The sequence below is a fragment of the Marmota flaviventris genome, chromosome 6 (assembly GCF_047511675.1).
Source record: "Marmota flaviventris isolate mMarFla1 chromosome 6, mMarFla1.hap1, whole genome shotgun sequence".
NCBI classification, from domain to species: domain Eukaryota; kingdom Metazoa; phylum Chordata; class Mammalia; order Rodentia; family Sciuridae; genus Marmota; species Marmota flaviventris.
Genome location: NC_092503.1, coordinates 110654458 through 110663531, shown reverse-complemented (window position 1 = coordinate 110663531; position 9074 = coordinate 110654458). Strand labels below are relative to the sequence as shown.

Genomic DNA, 9074 nt, shown 5'->3' with positions numbered 1-9074 from the left:
TTATTAATGTGTTAGGCTGTTGTGAATTATGCTACTATAAACATGGGTATGCATGTATCACTGTAGTATTAGGACTTTAATTCTTTAGAATAAATACCAAGTAGTGGTATAGCTAGGTCAGGTGGTGTTTCCATGTCTAGTTTTTGAGAAACATCCATACTGATTTTCATATGGTTGTACTAATTTACAATCCCACCATTAAAAATGTTCCTTTTGGGTTTGAGGATTTAGCTCAGTGGTAGAGTGCCTGCCTAGCGAGCACAAGGATATGAGTTTGGTCCTCAGCCCTGAGGGGTGGGGGGAATGTGAGGGGAAAAAAAAGATAATAATATTCCTTTCCTCCCCACATCCTCTCCAGCATTTACTATTATTTGTATTGATGGCTGCCATTCCAAATGGAGTGAAATGAAATCTCAGTGTAGTTTTCAAAGATTTGCATTTCCTTAATTGCTACAGATGTTGAACATTTTTTCGTATACCTACTGACCATTTGAATTTCTTCTTTTGAAAAATACATTTAGTTCATTTGCCCATTCATTGAATGGTTTATTTGTTTTTTGGTGTTGGCAGTAAGTTTTTTGATTTCTTTATATATTCTGGGCAGTAATCCTCTGTCAGAAGAGTAGCTAGTGAGTATTTTCTCTGATTTTGTAGGTTCTCCATATTCTTAGTTGCTTCCTTTGCTATGCAAAAGCTTTATAATTTTATGCCATCCCATTTATTTATTAATTATTGGTATTATTACCTGAGCTTTAGGAGCCCTATTGAGGAAGTCATTACCTGCACCTAAATGTTGAAGTGTTGACCCTTACTTTTTCTTCTAGGAGTTGCAAAGTTTTTGGTCTAATTCCTAGATCTTTGACCCATTTTGAATTGACTTTTTGCAGGGTGAAAGATAGGGATCTAGTTTCATTCTTCTACATATGGATAACCACTTGTCCCAATACCATTTATGAAAAAGGCTGTGTTTTCTGCAGACTACGCTTTTAGCGCCATTGTCAAGGGTCAGATGACTGTATCTTTTTGAGTTTGTCTCTGTGTCTTCTATTTTGTTCCATTGGTCTATATGTATATTTTTATGCCAGGATCAAGAAATTTTTCTTACCAAAAACTGAAGTATAATTAAAGCCGGGTATTGTGATTTCTCCAGCATTTTTTTTTTCTTTTTAGAATTGCTTTGGCTAGGGGCTGGGGTTGTGGCTCAGTGGTAGAGTGCTTGCCTAACATGTGTGAGCACTGGGTTGGATCCTCAGCACCACATATAAGTAAATAAAAAATAATGGTACATCTACAACTAAAAAATATTTTTAAAAATTTATAAAAAAAGAATTGCTTTGGTTATTCTGGGTCTTTTATTCTCCCAAATGAGGGTTAAGACTGGTTTCTCTATATACAAACAGAGATATGAAAAATTGTGGTATATATGTATAATAAGAATTGTAATGCAAAAAAAAAGTACATATATAAAGACATGAATCGGCGTGAATATACTTTATATACACAGATATGAAAAATTGTGTTCTGTATGTATAATAAGAATTGTAATGCATTCTCCTGTCATGTATTTAAAAAATAAAATCAATTAAAAGAAAGAAAGACGGGCTGGGGATGTGGCTCAAGCGGTAGCGCGCTGGCCTGGCATGCGTGCGGCCCAGGTTCAATCCTCAGCACCACATACAAACAAAGATGTTGTGTCTGCCGAGAATTAAAAAATAAATATTAAAAAATTCTCTCTCTCTCTCTCTCTTTAAAAAAAAAAGAAAGAGGACGAGTCAGTTGGAAAAAGAAAGACTGTTTTCTCTAGTTCTGTGATGACTGTCACTGGTATTTTGATGGGGACTATATTGAATCTGTATATTGATTTTTATAATATGGCCTTTTTAGCAATATTAATTCTGCTTATCCATGATCATGGAAAGTATTTCCATCTTCTAGTGTCTTCTTCAATTTCTTTCTTCAGTGTTCTGTAGTTTTCATTGTAGATATCTTTCACCTGCTTGGTTAGATTTGCACCTAGGTATTTTACTTTTTTTTTTTTTTTTTAGACTACTGTGATTAGGATTGTTTTCCTGGTTTCTTTTTCAGTGAATTCATTATTGGTGTATAAGAAAGCTATTGATTTTTATATGTTGATTTTGCATCCTATATATTACATTTTTAAGTAGTAAAAACTGAACAACAGGGAATAGGAATGCAACTGGATGGAAAAGTAAGCTTGGGGCTGGGGTTGTACCTCAGTGGTAGAGGGCTTGCTTAGCATCTGTGAGGCACTGAGTTTGATCCTCAGCACTACATTAAAAAATAAATAAATAAAATAAAGGTATTATGTCCATCTGTAACTAAAAATAAAAATAAAAAAGGAAAAGTAGAGCTGGGATTGTGGTTCAGTGGTAGAGAGCTTGCCTAGCATGTGTGAGGCACTGAGTTCAATTCTCAGTACTGCATATAAATAAACAAAATAAAGTCCATTGACAACTAAAAAAATATTTTTTAAAAAAGTAATTTAAAAAAAAAAACATAGAATCAACAAGGAGGTCACCATGAGAATGGGAGGGGGGTGAAAAGAATGGGGTGAGGTTTCTGGGGTGTGGGAATTGCTCCATATCTTAACTTTGGTGATTGGATTTCCACAGATATTAACTAAATATCTAATAGTTTACAGATTTAAAAAATCATGTATTTTATGTGCTTCTAAATATATGTGTGTAACTTTTTGCAGTTAAAAGGCAAAAGAGAAGGTGTTTTAGTCATTTTCCCCTCCCCCTCACCATGACCAAAAGACCTGATAGGAACAATTTTAGAGGAGGAAAAGTTTCTTTCGGGGCTCAGAGTATCAGAGCTGTCAGTCCATAGATGGCATAGCTCTGGGTCCAGGGTGAGGCATACATGAAAGTGAGTGGTGAAGAAAAGCAGCTGAAAACGTGACACCAGAAATAGAGAGAGCTGTACTCAACAAGGACAAAATACGTACCCCAAAGGCACACCCCCAGAAACCCACCTGCTTCAGCCATACCCTACTAGCATGCAGTTATCACCCAGTTAATTTTTATCAGGGGATTAATGCACTGATTAGTTTAAGACTCTCATAATTCAATCATTTCACCTCTAAATTTTCTTGAGTTTTTCTCACACCTGCGCTTTTGAGGGATACCTCATTTCTAAACCATAACAGAAAGCAAAAGTATATTGTAAGAACTTTGAAGTGTGCAAACAGGAAGTTTAAGTTTCTTAGATATGGTAGTCATATCATGTGGTGCCCAATAATCCCTGTCCCCTAGTATTCATACCTTGGTGTGAATTCCTAATGTTTATGTCCTGGTATAGTCCCCTCCAATATTGTACCAAGGTTGGTCTGTGTGACCAAGAGAACATGAGAAATATAAAGATGTTTCACTTCCAAGATTAGGTTTTAAAAACCATTTGGCTCTCATTTTGAGACCACTTTCTGTCTTGCTCTCTCTTAGGTCATTTGCATTTGGGGGAAAACATTTGTAAGGTTGAACAACGCCACAAAAAGACTCATGTAACGAAAAACTGAAGCCTTCTGACAACAACCAGCAAAGAATCAAAGCTTCTAGCTAACAGCCAAATAACTGATTCATTTTAGAAGTAGATTGTCCAGCATTTTAAGTCTTAGATGACTGTAGCCCAGCCAACATCTGACTATATCTTCACGAGAGACCCTTAATCAGAACTACCCAATGTTACTGATTCTCAGAAACTGTGAGATAATACATGCTTGTTTTAGACTGCCAACTTGGACTAGTTTGCTATGCAGCAATAGATACCCAAATATAAAAAACAGACTTGGCTTTTGGTATAGCCCCTGAACTTCTTCTAGGAGGCACCTGTCAATAACCCCCTTTAACACTGAATTTAAGGAAATCCTGAATGCAAGAAATAATTCATACATGGATGGTTCAGGTGTTACATACATCCCATTTGGTAACATGAATTAATAATCATAATCATATTAATCATTTAAAGCATAAATGTATAACTAACAAAATTACAAAAAACTAAAGACAAAATTTTTATTATATCCTGTTTCATTTCCATGAAACAGTTAACATTTATAGTAATGTGTTCCAAAGTGTAACATTCATACCTGGAATAATTCTAGAGATTTACCAGAGACTTATATAAAACAAATATGAAACTTTATACCTTAATAGTTATGTATTTTCTTAAATGTATAAAAAATACTTGCATATCAAATTTATATTTTCATGAATATTGCTAAATTTGAGAAGTTATAAAATAATCTACTAAAGTTGATTTTTTTTTTTTTTAGAAAAGCTAAAGACATTTATTCAGAGCCTGTGATGGCAACGGAGTGAGCCATTGTCACTTGTATGGGGGCAGAGAGTTAAAGGCATGCAAAACTTTATAAAGAGGAAAAAACAGAAAAATGCAGGTGTGCCCTGACGGGAGATTGTTGGCATGGAAGAGCAAAGGCAGACTTTCTAGAAGGAGGCCATCCTCTATGATTGGTTAGGAGGACATATTTGGCTTTCTCTGGTTGGTTCTAGTTGGAAGCAGAGACAGAATTCAGGGAGCTGTCAGTTATTAATCATGACTTGCCCATTTTGGGCCAGTTGTTACGGAATTTATTATTTAGATTGGATTGTCACTGGAGATAGCAGTCTGGCTTTCTGAAAGTCTGACTTACAACAACCTGGCTTTGCAAATTGCTTATTGTAAAGTATAAGTTTTGAGAGTTTTGAGAGTTAAAGTTCTACTTTGTCATATTGTCTGAACATTGTCAGTTTGTAAATTAAATCTCTGAGTTGATACTAGAATGTAACTAGTAATATCAGTTACGTGGAATTATTGTAAGGAGATTTTTTTTTTTTTAATGTTGCTTTGTATTGAGAAACTGATGTGACTCCATTTTTGAGAAACCAGCTTTTACCTCAAGGCCTATCCTAAGGAAGGGGGTGTGACCCTTGTCCTTGGAAAAACCCACAGAGCACTCCTAAGCACATACCCACCTTGCTGAGTTGTTTGTCTGTAAATAACAGGAGAGATCTGGGGCACCAGTTGTCCCTGACTCAGTTAGGCTAGGTGAAGACTCATAGCAACGCTCTAGCAACCACCAATCAGCATGAGACAGGGAAAATACCTGGGATGCCAGATGACCCCCTAGTAGTTTATGATCGTTGATAACCTGTTGGAAAGCCATGTAGTACCCCCCTCGTAGCTTAAACCAATCAGTTCAAAGGAATCAGTCTCTTATACTAACCAATCACCCCTACCCAATTTATTCCCGCCAGTGAAAGTGCTAATCAATGTTAAGAGTTGTCGTTTGACTTTCCCCATGGTGTGGAATGATTTGCTGTGTGATTTGTGACGCATAGATATCCCCCCAAAACCTATAAAATCTCACTGAACAAAGGACTGGGACTCACTCCCTGGGACTGCTGCATAGGGAAAGGTTGTGAGTCCAGCCTGGAGCTTGCAATAAAGACTCTTGTGTGATTGCATCGGATTCGGCTCCTGGAGGTCTATTGGGGTCCCACAAATCTGGCATTACAGTTTATATTGTCTTATATAATCTTCACAGGATTCAGAGAGGGAAATTTGACACTTTAAGAAGATAAATATCATTACTAGTTCTTTTAGTCAGCTTTTTTGTTGCCAAAAGGCCTAACAAGAACAATTTTAGAGGAGGAAAATTTTATTTGGGGGCTCACGGTTTCAGAGGTCTCTGTCCATAGACGGCTGGATCCATTGCTCTGGGCCAAAGGTGTAGCAGATTTCATGGCACAAGAGTCCGGTGTAGGAAAGCTGCTCAGGACCAGGAAGCAGAGAGCTTAAAGTTGATTTTTAATAGTGTTAAATAATAGCCAGGCATCATGTCACATGCCTGTAATCCCAGTGACTCTGGAAGCTGAGGCAGAAGGGTTGCAAGTTTGAGGTCAGTCTCAACAATTAAGCGAGGCCCTAAGCAGCTTAGTGAGACCCTGTCTCAAAAGAGGGCTGGGGATGTGGCTCAATGGTAAAGCATCTCTGGGTTCAATCCCCAGTACAAAGAAAAAAAGAGAGAAAGAGAGAGGGAGAGGCTGAGGGGGAGAGATCAAAAGTTTGAGGTCAACCTAGGCAACTGAGTGAGAACATGTCTTATAATTAAAAAAAAAAAATTAAAGGGCAGGTGATAAAACTCAGTGGTAGCGCACAAGGCCCTGGGGCTCATGTGTGAGACAATGCAGGAAAGTTTGAAGTAAAATGATTGTTATAAAAGTTTTAGCTTAATCAGTGCATTAGTCCCCTGATAGGGTTTAACTGGGTGGTAACTGGAGGCAGGTAGGGTGCAGCTGGAGGAAGTAGGTCCCTGGGGGCATGTCTTGGGGTATGTATTTTGTCCTTGTTAAGCAGAGCTCTCATTGCTTCCTGGTGCCATGTTCCCAGCTGCTATCCTCCACCACACTCTTCTGCCATGATGTAGCTACTAGGGACTCTTTTAGGTTCTTTTCTATAAAGATGACAAGCTCACAGGGGTGTTGTTATTGTTCTATGTAGCAGTTCATGCTATCAATTTTAAAAACACATCATGAGGTGATGAATCACTGTGTCCAGTTGTAGACAGGAGCTCTGTGTATGGACACTTCTTTGAGGATGAGGTTGGTCAAAGAAGGATGTACTCTTCTGTTCTGAGAAAAAGTTCCAGTGCAATGTACTCCGTGCCAGAAGTCAATTTGACTTGACCAGGGAGCTTTCAGTGGGGAGAAGGAAAGATTCTGAAAAGGCAGGTTGGCCTCAGCCTGGTGGGAACCATGGCTTTCGGGAGTCAGGAGTTTCTTGTGGCAGTTTTCACAGAGGATGAGAGAATGAAATGATCTACATTTTCTGTACTTTAGGAAGAAAAAAGTTGCTAGGTATGAGAGAGAGGAAGGGGCCAGACAGCCTGGGACTCTGTAGCAGTTAGAAATTTTAGGTGAGACGTTCTTCGCCGAGAGTCGCCGCGGTTTCCTGCTTCAACAGTGCTTGGACGGAACCCGGCGCTCGACCCCCACCCCGCCGCCGCTCAGAGCCAGCAGCCCTTCGCCACCTCTTCACAGCGCCCTCTGACCGCCCCAGGCCTGCGCCGCCGCTCCAGCGCCGCGCCTCTCCTCAGCCGCCTGCCATGGCTACCACGTCCCCCTCGCAGGTGCGCCAGAACTACCACCAGGACTCGGAGGCCGCCATCAACCGCCAGATCAACCTGGAGCTCTACGCCTCCTATGTCTACCTGTCCATGTCTTACTACTTTGACCGTGATGATGTGGCTTTGAAGAACTTTGCCAAATATCTTCTTCACCAATCTCATGAGGAGAGGGAACATGCTGAGAAACTGATGAAGCTGCAGAACCAACGAGATGGCCGACTCTTCCTTCAGGATATCAAGAAACCAGACGGTGATGACTGGGAGAGTGGGCTCAATGCCATGGAATGTGCTTTGCACTTGGAGAAAAGTGTGAACCAGTCACTTCTGGAACTGCACAAACTGGCCACTGACAAAAATGACCCCCACTTGTGTGACTTCATTGAGACTCATTACCTGAATGAGCAGGTGAAATCCATCAAAGAATTGGGTGACCATGTAAACCAACTTGCGCAAGACGGGAGCCCCAGAATCGGGCATGGCAGAGTGCCTCTTTGACAAGCACACCCTGGGAGACAGTGATAACGAGAGCTAAACCTCAGCCTGATTTTCCCATAGCCGTGCAAGTGACTTCCCTGGTCACCAAGGCAGTGCATGCATATTGGGGTTACCTTTACCTTTTCTATAAGTTGTACCAAAACATCCACTTATGTTCTTTAATTTGTACCATTCCTTCAAATAAAGAAATTTGGTACCCAAAAAAAAAGAAAAGAAATTTTAGGTGATAGCAAGACAAATCGACTCTAGCTAACTTAAGCAGAAAATAAAGTGATTGAAAGAAAACTGTGCCATTCTCAGTTCTGGGAAATTGAAAGGACAATACTCAGAAAATCCCTTCTATTGACTTTATCCACATACTTATTTTAAAAAAACAATAGAACAAAAAACTCTTATCAACACACTTTAGACATCCCTTATACAAGTGCAAATCACTCACTGCCTCTCTCAAAATAGCCTGTTTTCAGTAGTCACTGAGTTCAGCTCTAAATCCAGCATCTATCTTTCTTTCTTTTTCTTTCTTTCTTTCTTTCTTTCCTAGGGATTGAACTCAGGGGCATTTAACCACTGAGCCACATTCCCAGACCCTTTTGTATTTTATTTAGAGACAGGGTCTAATTGAGTTGCTTAGACCCTTGCTAAATTGCTAAGGCTGGCCTTGAACTCATGCTCCTCCTGCCTCAGCCTCCCAAGCCTCTGGGATTACAGGTATTTGCCATTGTACCCAGCCCAGCATCTTTCTTGATGCCTAATCCTAATTCTGTCCAGTCTTGCCTGGATGTTTTTGTGCACTAGCTTGTAAAGTTATCAATCACAATGCATCTTTTTTTTTTTTCAAAGTGGGAAAGGGACAAAAGAAATCTATGAATACATTTAGGAAAAATCAGGGAAGGAAACATGGGCAGAAGCTATAGTTCTTGTTTCTGCAACTAGTCATAGGCTGTGGGTATTTATGATTTCTGCCCTCCTTACATGTTCTATATTCTCCATGCCTTAAGGCAGAGCCTCAGCAGGTCAGCACTTTTCACCAAGTGTGTAACCCAAATGGCATTTCTGAGGGATCCCAGCTCCTAGGGGTGGGGGGTGGTCCTGCCTAAACAAGAGGTTGAGATAGTCTTTCATTAACTTTTAGTTCTGGACAAGGTCATATGAGGATGCAACCCAGAGATTTCCTGTCTTTTGTGTGTATGTGTGTGTGTGTGTGTGTGTGTGTGTGTGTGTGGTACTGGGGCTTTGTGCATGCAAGGCAAGCACTTTACCAACTGAGCTATATCCCCAACCCCTCTATGTTCTCTTAATCTGCATCTTTACCCTAGTGTGAAACCACAATCTTATTTTGTTGAAAATTAGGATTAATGACTCTAGTCAACGAAATAACTTCTCCCTCAACACAATTAATCCATTATTATGAGGAGTCCAAAATGGCCAAGTG

General features: G+C 39.7%; 1 pseudogene; it reads left to right on the top strand.

Annotated features, from left to right (window-relative positions):
• The first annotated feature begins 7103 nt into the window (after positions 1-7103).
• On the top strand, positions 7104-7859 carry LOC114104359 (ferritin heavy chain pseudogene; annotated as a pseudogene).
• The last annotated feature ends 1215 nt before the right edge of the window (positions 7860-9074 follow it).